Genomic DNA, 15,222 nt, shown 5'->3' with positions numbered 1-15,222 from the left:
TTCCAGGGATGCTCTCTGCTGACTTTTGGATAACAATAAAAAAAAAGGGGGGGTACATTTCAACTTGGGTAGAATAAAAGAAATCACATATAGTTTATAAGTGGGAAGGCAAGCGGTATGTCTGCAGTAGTTCTGGGGCCATAAAAACAAATGTGCTTGAATGCTTTTTATCTGGCCATTAGAAAAGGGACATTTGGAGGAAAAAACGAGTAAAAAGAATCCAAAGTAGAAAGAAGAGTAAACTACTCTCAGTACTGAGAGTTTTATTTTATTTTACTGGTGTTTGTATATGTGTGAATATTTGTACGCGTAGGTGCACGTGTGTGTGTTGTGTGTGTGTGTGTGTGTGCGCGCGCGCGCATGTGTGCATGCATGTGTGCGTGTGGAAACCAGAGGACAACCTGAGCTGACATGACTTGGGAACCATCCACTTTCTTTAAGACAAGGTGGTGTACTGAACCTGGGACTCACCAAGCAGGCTAGGCTGGCTGGCCTGAGTCAAGGGATCGGCCTATCCCTGGTGAAAGAAGGCAAATACTGTCCCCAGAACCTTTGTATTGGAAATTAGGAAACTTTAGATGGGGTCAAGAAGCCCACTTGGGGCTGGGATTGGGGGTATTGATGCCAAATGGTTGCTGCCTAGCATGATTCCTCTGTTGAAGCCAGGAATCCCCAGTGTGTTACGTGAAAATGGTACCCTGGGGAGGTGGTGGGCATCCTTGTGATGGGACTGAGTTTTTACAAGATACATCAGTGTGTGCTCTCCCTCACCCCTTCCCCCCTTCCCTTTCCTCCTCCATTTGAGATGGCTCAGTGGGTAAAGTACTGGCCACATAAGCACGTGAACTGGAGCTTGGAATCCCAGCACCCATGTACCACCTGAGGTGGCACAGTGTCTGTGATCCCATCACCACGCAGAACCAGGAAGTCTCTGGGCTGAGGCTGGCTAGCTCTGACTGGTGAGCTTTGGGCTCATTGAAGGACCCTGTTTATGAAAACACAGGGGATGATGTTCCCTACTCTTCTCTCCCCTTCTCTCTTACTTTGGCTCCATTCCTCTGTCCCTCTCATCTGTCCCTTCCTTTCTTTCTCTCCTTCTTCATCCCTTTCTCTTCTCTCCCTCCATTCCTCTTTGCCCCTCCCTCCCATTTCCCCCACTCTCCTCCTGTACCAGAGGGCACAGCAGAAGGCAATCACTCTCCATGGGCAAGCCTGGAGGCCAGACCAACCTCCCCACATTATATTCCCACCACACCCCTCATCTCGGGTCTCCAGCTTCCAGAAATGGGAAAAACAAATCCGTTGTTCCAACTTCAGCGCTGAGCTCCACCTGAGCCTGCCTGATTTTCTGGCAGTAAGTCCAAGGAAGCTTCGATGACCAACCTCATTAATGATCATAGATATGCAAATTAAGGCAATAGCTTGGCAGCATTTTAGCAAGTCAGAGGACATGAGCAGGAACCTTTGTATACTGCTAAGGTGGCAGTGAGCCCTGCATCTTGGAAAGCCACCCCCCAGCACTCCCCACTCTACCCTCATGCCATCTCAGCCTTCCCAAGCCAGGAGTGGACCTCAGAGGACATTAAGTGCCTATGCTCCCCAGGCTTTCTTGGAGGATGTTCATGGCAGCTTTGCTCATAATGACAATATGATGTCAGTGATAACTGTCACTCAAAGCCTGGGTGATGTAGCATGTACTCTTTGAGGTACAGGGAAAGGGCATTTAAAGGTGCAGACCCCAAAGTATTGTGAACATCTGTGGCTTTCAGTTGGGGGGTAGAGGTGTTTTGGGGTAAAATGATTTATTTGTTGTGGTCGCTGTTGCCTAATTAATTTTTGATCGGATCATACCGCTATCTTGCAACATCCCTTGCTGCAAACCTGTGGGAAAATAAGCCTGGCTCCCCCACCCTCCGCTGTGGTTTGAGTGTGAGATGTTCCTCACAGGCTCATGTATTTAAGCACTTGGTCTCTAGCTGGTGGTGCTGTTTCAGGAGGCTGGGGATGCTTTGGATCCAGGATGAAAAGCTGACTGAGCTGGTCCCTGGGGAGGGGGGGAGGGTGGGCCTTGGAGAGTTATAGCCAAGCTCCTGGCAAGTACTCCACCATGGAGCCACATTGATAGCCCCTGCTTCTTGTCCCAGCAGTTTGCAGTTTTGCCCAGCAGCTATAGCAGCCAGCTGTCCAGTAGTAGTACCCTAGCAACTCAGTAAGCCAGCTGCATAACCAGCTGTGGAAGGATTTTCTCACCACATGCCCTCTGGTGTCTCTGTGGACCCCTCTGTCCTGACCACACATTCATGTGTCAGAGAATACGGAGAAGGGAAAGTTAATTTCCACCTGAGACTGAGTGATCCCTTTGAACACGTGGGAGATACCATGAACCATACACATCTAGTCTTTTGGAGAAAAGGCGTGTTATACCCTTTGTGTATTTGAGAAACATCTGCTAAGCCACGGGCTGCAGGGAGACAGTCGATTGTTTTTAGTGTGATTGATTTTCAAGTTAACACTATAGGTAAATTGTCTACTGATTATGGACAGGCGTTCCCAGTGCCCCTCCCCCTCCTCCCTCTTCTTTCCTTCCTTTCTCTTCCTCCCTTCCTTCTTGAGACAAGGTCTCACTGTGTTGCTCAGGCTGGCCCCAAGTAACAGTAGCCCTCGTTTCTGCCTCTTGAGAGTGGGATTATAGCTGTGTGTCCTGCCTACATCTCTAGCTTACAGTAAGCAGGAATTAGGATGACTATTCAGCAGAGACAGTTGGGTGACCTTAATTTCAATTTATGACCTCAAGTGCTGGCTATTTTAGCTGGGAACTGGCCACCTTAGCTGCAATCAGAGCAACCCATGAAATGGATTCTTCAGATCTAAAAATCTGATGAAGTGGTACCAAAAGAATATTCTGTATTTTTTAAAAAAATATTGCTGCCTCTTCTGGAAAAACTGCCGTGGATGTGGTTTTGGTTTTAAATTTTGGTTCGGGATCCAAAAAACTTTTGAGGTTGAAGAGAGATCATAAAATCTAGACAAACTTTTAAAGCATTATTTATTGGTTGAAGAGCTGTTTTTTTTTTCTTTTGTAGTCCAGAAATTGGTTCCTTTCAAATATATTTTAAAAATGTAAATCACTGGGCAATGAAGTAAGACAACCTTAAAACCTTTATGTTTGTTTATTCATAAGCATAATGCATAATGATGTGAGGAGAATATTTATTTTTGGTGACTATTTACATATTTTTTAAAAATTATCTCTATGTTTTTTGAAGGTCACTGGGTATTGCACCCAGGTCCTTGTGCATCCTAGGCAAGTGCTCTGTCACTGAGCCACACCCCAGCCCCTCACTGGGGGATTATAGGCAGGTGCTCTACCTCTGAGCCAAGAGTCCCAAGGACTCTTACTTTTTGTTTGGAGAGGATCTCACCAAGTTGCTTAGCTTGGCTTAGAACTCATGATCCTACTGCCTCTCAGTCTTCCTAATATCTAGAAAAATAGACTTAGACTACTAGACCAAAACCCCATGATTATTATTTTTTTATACAGTATCACTAGTACTTTTTCTGAAAATTAAGTTTTAAAATACTGCTTTGTGTTGTTTTTTTTTTTTCATCAAATTGCCTGCAATCTTTGTCAAAGTGACTGTTATGTTTACTGAATTTGAAAACCTTGATGCTTTCAATAGATTCTTCTCTGTCAATCATAATATTTTAAGTTGTGTAAATACTTCTCTACAGATATTGAGGTGTGTGGTAAACTCTGGGCAGCTGTGGTTAATGGAAGCCAGGACCCAACGTTAACACTGTACAATTGCAACAACAGAAAAACACTTTAGTCTTAAGTTTTTAGAAAAAAATGGATTCTGTCTTTTCTCTTCCTGATTACCTTCTGTCGACAAACACTTTTATGAGTCAAAATCTGTGAAATAAGATTTCTGTATTTCAGATTCTTTGGAGTGTTTTGCTAATCAAACATGCTAGGAAATTATAGGGACTCAGTATGAACTTATCAAATCCTGAATAAGAGCTGTATCTATCAAAGGATGCCCCTCCTAACTTCGGATATTCCCAATCACAGTCTTCGAAGTTTAAAATTAAATCTTGCACATGGCTTGTGCTTATGCCATTTAAGTTGTTTACTTCCCGAAAGGCGTTTGTGGGGACAAATTTCAATGCTTTCTTGATTGCAGCCCTTATTCCCAATAATTGTGCTGTGGTAGGATTGTCAAGCATTGCAGGTCTTTTGAAACTCCTTGATTACCTTAATTAAAAATTTATAACTGATTTGAAAAAAATAATGGGTCTGCAATTCAGATGCCTAGTTCACTAAAATAAAATAAAAATAAAAGAACACCCAGCGTGGTTGCAGGCTGCTTCATTTGAATAAAGATATTACAAGATTCAAATATTTCTAACATGTTTTGATGATAGAAAATTAAGTGTGAAAGTATTAGTCTTTAAATATTTTTTTTGGCGGGGGACTGTAGAGACAGCTCAGTGGGTAAGAGTGCATGATGTACGCTGTACTTACATCCTAGTACCAATGAGAAAGGCTGGGCATGGCCACCCACTGTGAAGGGCAGAGACAGGAGACTCTCTAGGGCTTGCTGGCTGCCACTCTAGCTCCAGGGTCAGTGAGAGACCCTGTCTCAAAGCAATAAGGCAGAGAGCAATAGAGCAGGACACCCAACTTCCTTCTCTAGCCTCTGTGCACACACACACATGCTCCTATACTACATGCACATACCACACTCTACACAAATAAGCTCACACACAATAATGAAACAATCTACCATCACCATCTAATAGCCATTCTCACAGCTAACTTTGTTTAAACTGCTTTATTTTAGTGTCTATTTTAGAATATTCCACTGTTATTAGATACTATATTACACCTAGCAAAACTGACTCTGAGTGCACGTGTGTCCTGTAGGTCTTTCACTTTGGTCAGAATGAAGTTTTCACCTTGATCATGCACTCCTTCACCACCCAGAAACTATTTAACATGGTGTGGAGACAGTTTTTATCTTCCACATTGAGTTTGTAAACTGAATTTTCAATGAGAGTTATGATGATCTTAGATCATCATAGGTTCCCTTTCAACAGGGTAGAGTTTCCAATGATGACCGATAAGTTTCCAGATTTAATCACAGGGACTCTGTGTGACAAATCTAACATAGAACTAGAAAAGATAGCAATGTATTGGCAGATGTGAAGTCTGGTCTTTCTATAGACAGATACGTGATAGGCATGCAGATGATACATCAGTAGATAGATGATAGAATGATTGCTGAAAGATAAGTTATAGATGATAGGAATATAGCTAACTAGATAATCAACACATGAATCTATGGACAGAGTAGTGATAGATTAATATACAGATGATAGAAATATGATAAATAGTTGTTGGATGCACAGGTAGGTAGACAGATAGGTGATTGTTTTTAAAGAATTTATAGAAGGATGGATCAATGATAAATGGATGGATAGATGATGTCTTGAAACACAGATTGTAGATAATGAAACTATATACATAGATACATAAATGCTGACAAATAGAAAATGACAGACAACAGCAGATTGATAAATGTGAATGCAAAATAGATGTCTGATAAATAGGAAAGTGGTGGATAGGTAAATGGATAGTTAGATGATAGATTGATAAAGATAAAAGGGTATATGGACAGACAGATGATAGATCAACACATAGATGATAGCTAGCATGTAGACAGTCGGCAGATAATCAGACCATGCAATCTCTTGCTAATTGTTCCTTTGTAGCCAAGGTGTGTGTATCTGTGAACCACGAGCAGGCAGAGTCCATTCTTTTGGCCTTCTGTGAAGTCTTGGATTACTCTGTTAAGAATTCTTCTACTCTGGTGCGTGTAGTCAGTCTCTTTGAGTTTCAACTTTTCTATGTTTAAAGTGAAGAGAAAGAAGGCACCACTTCTAAGCCATCCTGCAAAAGTGTAAATGCAAACAAGGCATGCCTGTGAGCATGCTTTGAAGGATGCCAGGTAAAGCATTCTCTTTCCAGGAGACAAAGATCCCCTGGTGTGCTGCCCACTCTCTCCCTTCTCAGTCTCTCTCTGACACCACCGCTTTTGGGGAAGAATTTTTCATTATTTCTTATGCTGTCAAGATGACAGACAGAGAGAGGAGATGAAAGGGTACATTCTCATAAAGATTTACTTTCCTTCCAGCTAAAAGGTACCACTTACCCTGCTTGGTGTTTAAATTTTAAAACATTTATCAAAGCGTTACGTGCAACTTTAAAATCAAATAGAATCATGGTGGTTATAATGAGACCCACTCTTTCTTTACCCAGATCCTTCCCCTCACTCACAACTACTGTGAGCTACATCATTGTGGTAAATTATCCACAGCCTAAACTTACCATGATAACCATTTTAAAGTGAGAAGTGAGTGACTTTAAACAACTGCCACCACCATCCCCAGAATTAGGGCTCTATCCCAATGAACACCCTCTCTACAGCCCTTAGTTCCAGTTCTGTTGCTGCAATAAAATGCCTTGACCCAAAGCAACTCGGAAAGGAAGGTTTTCCTGGTTTACAACTCCAGGCTACAGACCATGTTTGTGAGGATGCCCAGGCATGAACTTAAACAACACATCCACAGTCAAGAGCAGGGAGAATGAGCACATGAATCCTCACTTGTCTGCTTGTTGTTCTCTCGTGCTGTCCAGGAGCCCTGCCTAGGGAATGATGCCACTCACAGTGGGCTGGGTCTTCCCATACAGGTATGCCCACCAACCAAACTGATTTGGATGAATCCCTCATTTGAGGCTCTCCCCCAGGTGATTCTGGGTTTGTCAGGTTGACAGAAAAATTAACCAGGACAATCTCCATCCATATCATTCTTTCTCTCTAGAGGGATTTGACTATTCAAGGGATCTCACAGAAGTGGAATCACACACCATTTGTGTTTTGGTGACTGGTTTAGTTCATTCGGCATCTGTCCTCAAGGCTTATTGGTGGTGCTATGTGCTATGGTTTAAATATAACTGTCCCCCACAGGCTCATATATTTGAGTACATAGTCCTCATCTGGTGGTTCTCTTTGGGGGAAGTTATAGAAACTGAAGGAGGATAGAGTCTTGCTGGAGGAAATGGGTCAAGTCAGGCAAGGTCTTAGGGGCTTTCACTTAGCCCACCTTCCAGGCTCTTTCTACTTCATGATCTATGGAGATGTAGGAAGACACACTACAAACTGCACAGCAGCAGATGGGAGTCACCCCACCATTACAGACTATGTCCTTTTAAACCATACACCCAAATAAACCTCTCTTCCCTTTTTCTCTTATTTTCACCCTGTTATCCTCTGTTGTATGGGCTCTTCCGGCAGTTTGCAGTTTGCAGAGTCCTCTAGGAACAAGAAGTGGTCCTTTTAAGTAGTGAAGTCCTTTCTTCCTCCACCTGCCTGTTTCCCTAACTCACTCTTCACCATATGACACTATTACTGGGGAGACAGGAACAAATGTCTATTCACCCCCGAGAAGGAGCTGACAATAAAGTATGGGTACCACCAAAGTTCAGCTTGGTGAACCAATGAATTTTATGGGGATCCCTTGTAGGAATATGGGTGAAGGGTCACTTACAGGAGCCAAAAGCCCCACCCCAGGATGGGTGGCGAGCTCACAAAGCTGGGACCTGGAGTACACCGTATGTAGGTGTTACAGCTCTGAGGGGAAAGGCTTCCTCAGTAGAGGTGTTGCATCTGGGAGGGAGAAGGTTTTCCCCATTGCAAGTATTGCAGCTCTGAGGGGGAAGGTTTCCCCAATGTAGGTTCACAGCTGTGAAGGGAAAGATATCCTGGCATCTGGGAGTCAAGGAACACCACAGTCACACTACACAATAAACCTCACACAAGAGATTTATTGGGAGGGAAGAACACTGGAGGGTGTGGCCTCTGCCCTGGTCAGAAGTGGCAGAGAGTGGAGAAGAAGACAGGCTTATATAGGGTTTCTCGTGGGAGGAGTTTTCCAGGGTGGAGATTGGTAAGATTCCAAGCCAAGTGCAGGGATTGGTTGGTTTTCAGACTCAGGGACTGGTGAGTTTTTGTACTCAGGAATTGGTGGGTTTTGGGGGCTCAGGGATTGGTGGGTTTTGGTAAGTATTCAAGCCCAGAAGTGGGCTCAGACCATTTACCCTATACTGCACACTCTATAGGCAGCTCAACAGGCTGGAGGGTATTCTTTCCAGGTGGCTCAGCCTTGGTCTCTTCTATGCAGTTCATCAGGTCTCTGCTTCTTCCAGGCTGCCTGGTCTGAGCCTCTTCTGGGCAGCTCATCTCATCTGGAAATGATACTCAACTGTTAATTATAAGAGTATATATTGCTTATATACTCTTGGGGAAGGAGAGACTTAATGAATCTGATCAATTTCAGGGACTTCCTGAAGCCATTTTGAGCGGTTTACTTCCTGTCTTATTGTGCCTTCCTCTAGCATTTAGTATCTTAATCTGAGAAGGAAGAAACTGCCACTGAACAACATGCCTTCAGGATTAAAAAGATGGGGCCAGGGGACCTCGGGATGAGAAGTGAGAAGCTTGTGTCTAGGTGTGCTAGCCAAGGCCCGTGACGGAAGCCCTGGAGGAACACATGCAAGGTACCATTGTCTTCCCATACACCTTTGCTTTTAATGAAGCTAAGTGAAACTGACCCAGTAAAGACAGCTTGTAAGCAAGCCTCCTCCTGCTTCAGGAAAGAGACCCCAGGCCATCCCACAGACAAACAGCTGGCTAATAACTACAGCTGCTTCTTGGTGGCAGTGAGAACAGAGCTCTGTATAATTAACAGCACGTGAAACACCTGCAAAGATGGAGGTTAGCAATGTGGGCGAGGTGACTGACAGATGCAAGGTGGGCTGCTAACAAAACGCAAGTCAGATGTGAAAAGAAGGGACTTTAATACCCCCAAATGGTAGGCAGTGCATGAACACTGCTTGATCATCTCTCTGGTGGTGCCAGTGACACCACTGTGAGCCCTCCACTGGCTTGTCTCATGTTAGCCCAGGAAGCTGAGCCGTCTCATAGAAACGGTCTTGGATTTTGTCTAGTGTCTGCCACGGCACTACGACAAACCTGTAGACAGGAAGTTCAACGCCTACAGGGAACTTCTCCCCCATCTGGGAGTTCTACCCCCTTCCTCCTCCTCCTTCCTCTTCTACTTCCTCCTCTTATTTCTCCTCCTCCACGTCTTTTTTTTTTTTGAGACAAGGTTTTTGTAGCCATGGTTGTCTTGAAACTCACCATATCAAACCAGGCTGGTCTTCAACTCACAAATATGTGTCTGCCTTTGCCTCCCGAGTGCACAGATGCACAGATAGAGGTGTGACCCCCATGCCTAGCTGCTTCCCCAGTATTTCTTACTAAAGCTTGCTTGTCTACTTTCACATGGACAAACACACAAAGTGTGTGCACACACACCCATATTTTTAATAATTAAGTATTTTTCTAGAACAGTTACAGCAATATATTTTTTTTAATGGACAAGTTGGGTTTTTTTGGTTTGTTTATTTATAAAACCAGTATTTCCCAGCCCATTGTCACCACCCCATAGCCTCATATGTGTCAACACTGTTCATAAATGACTCGGATGCTCATGGCATACATGCTTGTTTCAGTAAGAAAACTTTGATAAGATTATTATTTAAATGTTTGTGTGCTCACGTGTGTATGGTATATGTAGATGTTTGTGTGGGCTTACGTGCATGTGCACATGGAGGCCAGATGTTGGCATCAGTGTCTTTCTCAGCTGCTGTCTGCCTTATCCGTTGGGACAGGGTCTCTCACTAACTGCCTAGACTGGCTGGCTAGTGAGTCTCAGGGACCTGCCTCTTGCCCACCTCCCCAGCCCCTGTTTAAATGTTCCTGTGACTTTAAATTAGAACCATCTAAAATCCCCCAGCTATATACATCAAGTGATCCCATCTCTGGGATAGTGTATTGTGGGTGGCTATGACAGTTACTTTTCCATCTGTGTTGTCTCTGCTGGGTGACTGAGGCCACTGAGGTGTAATAGACTATTATGGGTGCTAAGAGAGTTTTAATTGTGTCATTCACTGAGGTGTAATAGGCTAGAGAGTTTTAATTGTGTCATTTAGAATGGTTGCCATCCTTGACCACTGCTCAGTGTGGACTCAGAATAGATGATGTCCAAGGGTGAGAAGCACAGAGAACTATGCATTTTAAGTGTAAGCTCAATAGAAGAAAAGGAAATGAAGACTTCCAATTGGTCTCCAGAAGCTCTTTAAGACCCACAGATTACAGTCACCATATCAAAAACAGCATATTGAGTTCTTTCTGTTTAAAAAGTTGTGCTTCAAAGAGAAAGTAGAGCAGTGGCAGAACCTAAGGTCACCTTCCATCCTTTGCAGATGCTGTCTTCATCCTTTCAGTCTACAGTGGGGGATGGGTGACCAAAGATACTAGGAATAGAATAGGGCCTAGAATGTACTAGGCAAGGGTTCTACTGCTAAGCCACACCCCAGCCCCTTACTGGGAGATTCTAGGCAGGTGCTCTATCAACTGAGGTACATCACTAGACCTGTGACTTGATTTTCTGATAGTGTCTTACTGATTTTCCAAGACTGGCTTTGAATTCACTCTGTAGTCCAGTCTGGTCTTAAACTTGTCATCCTCCTGCCTCAGCTATCTGAGAAGCTGGGTTGATGGGAGGGACTGAGCTATCAGATCTGGTTGCTGTCCCTTTCTCTTCCATTTTCTTTTTATTTTCAACTTTTGTCAGCCTTGGTGACAGGCTCTGCCTCCACCATTGGTCAGGCTCTCTCAAGCATAGATTTTAAGTCGAGCCTCTTGTAGTAGTTCTAGAACCTTCTAAGGTTGTGCTTTCATTTGCTGTTGTACTGTTTTCCAGCTGAATTTTCTTCCATGATTTCAGTCCCTCTCCCAGTCATTTTCAAAGTTTATGTTAGATCATTTGGTGTGAATGTTGAGGGTTACTGTGCTCATTTTTTTAATCTTCTGTCTTCAATTATGTGTACACATGTGTCTGTGCATGAGTTTGTGTGTGTGAGAGAGGTGCTTCCAGAGGCCAGAAGACAGAGTTGGATTTCTTAGAGCTGCTTGATGTGGGTGCTGGAACCAAACTCAGGTTCTCTTTCAGGGCAGCAAATGTTCTCAGCTGCAGAGCCATCTCTCCAGCCCTACCTGCTCTGGTTTTACACACACACACACACATACACAGAGTGTATGTATGTCCATTATTTTTTTTTCTGAGATAGGGTAGGGTTTCTCTGTATTACTTTGGAGCCTATCCTGGAACTAGCTCTGTAGACCAGGCTGGCCTTGAACTCACAGAGATCCGCCTGCCTCTGCCTCCCCCTGAGCGCTGGGATTAAAGGTGTGCAACTCCAACGCCCAGTATTCTTTTGTCACTTGTTCCTAGTGCCCATGATTTAGCAACACCAAAACAGCCAGAAGCCCCTGGATATGGTTGACCTCTTTCTTCTTTGCCCTCTCTGGTTACTCTGAGTTTCTGTCCATTCCCAGGTTATAGCACCATCCCCCAGAAATGTTTACCCATAAAAAGCTGCAGCCTACCTTCAGTTCTCCCAGGAGCTGGAGCAAACCTTTGTAATAGTATCTATCTTAAGTTTACTCATTTTCATATACATTTACCTTTCACTCCTTAAATTCTGGACCTTTCCTTTATTGAATTTGTCCACCTTTGCCCTCTCTATCTAGTTTGATCAGACTATGGATGTGTATTAGTCAGCTAGTGCTGTATAACCAGTCATTCCAAACACACAGGCATATACTATCAATTATCTTTTTGAGGCTCACATGTCTGCTGGTTGGCTGGGGCTTGTTGCAGTTGAGTTGTCTCCAGGTGGGTCCAGTTCAAATCTGCTATGAATGTTTCTTATTATTCTGGGATAAGCAGGACATATTCTTCTCATGACTATTATCTAAGTGCAAGAATGCAAACTCAACCAGATGGAGATATCACACAACAGTTCCAGGTCACAGTTTATTGTGGAGGAAGTTAAGGTGAAAAATTAAGCAGCTAATTAGATCATCTCCAAAGTCAACAACAGAGAAAATTAAGTACATCCATGCTACCTGTTTGCTCTCTCAGCCAGCTTTCTTTAGTGTTACACAGTTCAGGGTCCAGCCTGGAGAATGGTGCCACCCTTGGCCCCATTCATTGAACAGTTAAAACAGTCCTGTGTGGACATGTCTATTGGCCAAACTGACCTAGATAATTCCTTAGTTGAGACTCTCTTTCCAAGTGATTCTCAGAGGTTGCATGTTGACAGTTCAAACTCACCATCCTCTACTAACACCCTGTTGCCCAAAATGTGACGTGTATTCAAGCCTGAAGCCAAATGGTAAAGGAAATACAGAGCCCACCATGAACCCAAGCTTGGAGAAGAGGAATTCACACCACTGACTCAATCCTTTCCAGGGTATTTTTGAAGTCAATAAAAGTGAAATAGTCAAGAGATTCCTTGAAGTTCTTCCCTGATTGCATAAAATTTTATAACTGGAACTTTACACACATGTGTGAACAAGACTTGAGAGTAGAAGGTTAAGATGTGGCTGAGTCTCTAAGGACTCGGGGTCCTTGGCTCCCTGTGTGGCAGATACTTTAGGACAACAAAATCTAGTGTCAGATGATGAGGGCCATCAGAGGCACATCCCTTAGAAGAGGTTGATGGAGACCTCTTGGGATCCTGGTTAGTCTCTTGAGAGAACTAACCGTGCCATGCACTTGACTCCTGCAAACAGCTGGTTTTCTTCCTTCTACTTTTCTATATTGTGATACAGGCAGAGACAAATTGATTGGGCTGCCAACCTTGGACTTACATCCCCTAAACCCATGAACTCAACAAATCTCTTTTCCTTATAAAGTATCAAGCTTTGGGTATTTTGTTACAACAATGAAAACAGCTTAATACAGGAAGTCTGCTATATCCTCAGCATTACCTCACTCAGGCTTCTCTCTCTCTCTCTCTCTCTCTCTCTCTCTCTCTCTCTCTCTCTCTGTGTGTGTGTGTGTGTGTAAGCCAGAGGTTGATGTATGTTCATCAGTCACTCTCCACCTTACGTTTTGAGACAGGATCTCTCACTGAGTCTGGCTTTTGCTGGTTTAGCTAAACTAGCTGGCCAGTGAGTCTCTAGAATCTGGTCCAGAGTGGAGTAACAGGTTCACGATACCACACCTGGAGGATTCAAATAATGTCCCCCTGCAGGCACATGAAAAATTTACTAACTGCATAGTCTGTCCAGTCATGAACTGTGACTCACTGACTGTTGATCAAGCTGTAGGGTGGAGACCAGAGCCTGGTAACATAGACTCAGGCCATCCTCCACAGTGGCATGGTGGTCCTAGGCAGCTACATCCGGGTAAGACCCATCTCCATTCCCACTCCAACTTTCTCTACTGACACTTCCCTTGGGCTCTCAAAGGGAGCAAAGGCAGGAGCCATATTAAATCCTCACAGGCCATCTCATTTTATTAGGTTGTCGCTGTAGGATGGGTTTTGGCATTATTAGCAAAGCGGGTGGAGGAACAAATATTTTGGCTCATTATTGTTCCTTTATTAATGTTTGCTCTTTTGATTATTTGTGGGATCCTATTAAAGGGAACCAAGGAGGATGAGGCTCTTTCCAGGTTCCTGCTCATAGACGTTAATCTCAGGATATTCTTTTTCTGCAATGTGATTTGTTTTCATGGTTCAGTTTTTGTTGTTGTTGGGTTGGTACAGTATTTGCCTTCATAATTTTTAGAGAGAATCAGGGGTTTGGAATAATATTCATAAATATTTATTTCCTGAACAGTTTAATACTTGTGCTTAAAATGTTTGGGGGGAGGGAACTGGAGGGGAATAGATTTTCATTACTACAGAAAAGTTGAATAATTGAGTTGGCACTTTGGAAAATCTGATGGAGAATTAAAGAGAGTTAAGGGGTGTCTGAGGTACAGTTAAGGAACTGGACTAACCACAGGGAGGAGATGGAAAGCCAGGAAGGGCCAGGGAGACATTTTGAGGGATGGATGGTCTTGATTTTTATAACTCACACATTGTTATTGCACGGACTGGATTTATCAATTACTCATTGTTGTATGAACTGTTCCTGGGGAGACATGAACAAATGTCCATTTCACCTCAGAAAGGGCAAGGATGAAAGACCAAAGCAATGATGCTACAAAAATTCAACTTGAGCTTCCTTACAGAGCACAGGTGAGGGGTGACTGACAGCAGTATAGGTGACCCCAACATAGCTGCCTCACGACAAAGTACCATCTCAGCATCACTGACAGTCTCACAGAAGGTGCAGTATGGAGTCCCCCTTTCAATCAGCATTCCATGTCCTGTGTGCCCTGTCATCTCCCAGGATCACTTGCAGCTGTGAGAGGGCAGAAGGATAATTCTGGACTCCCAGGTGAGGCCCTTCCGACCCTCCCCTTCCCTTTTCAACCATCTTTGCTACCATTACCATAGACCTGGCTGCCTCTGTATCTTTCTGCCTAATTTGTTGCCATGGCTACTGGGCCAAGGTAATCTCTACTTCAAGATGGCAATGGTTATATCATGCCATATGACCACACTGTAGACAGCCATATTGTTAATTGCCATGATGGGATGTCCCCTTGGCCAGTGTGGCTCAAAGTTACTCAGTGTCGGAGGGCAATATTCCAAAGCATGTGTACAAAAGATTTGGCTAAGAAATGTCTCATTATGACCCTTTTTGATAATAACCCCAGAGACTGTTTCAAAGTGATGTGTTTCAGCTCCATGGTTTAGATACAATGGCAGTGTTTATCAAGCAGTTTGAGGGTCCCAAGTTTCTCTTCATTGGCACTGTGGACATTCTTGGCCAGGTGCACTGTGGGATGCTGGGTAGCATCCATGGTCTCTAACCAACAGACACCACATGACAACCCAAAATGTCTAGAGACAGTGCCAAATCATCCCTTGAGTGGGGAAAAATTGTCCCTCATTGAGGACCACTTGCTGCTTTAGTTCAATCTGAAAATAATTGTGTGGTCAGTAATCAGGGAGATGCAAATTAGAACAGAATTAAGCATGATTTCCTCATTGTGTTTACAGAAACATAAAGCCAGACCATGCTGGATGTTGGTACCCCTGCAGGGTGATGTCTTGTTCCAGCAGTTGAGGAACACTTACGTCGAGGAATTTGGGGGGAATAGTTGGTGCATTCTATTCAAAGTAACAAT

The sequence above is a fragment of the Phodopus roborovskii genome, unplaced genomic scaffold (assembly GCF_943737965.1).
Source record: "Phodopus roborovskii unplaced genomic scaffold, PHOROB, whole genome shotgun sequence".
NCBI lineage: Eukaryota > Metazoa > Chordata > Mammalia > Rodentia > Cricetidae > Phodopus > Phodopus roborovskii.
Note: the sequence above shows the minus strand (reverse complement) of the source record.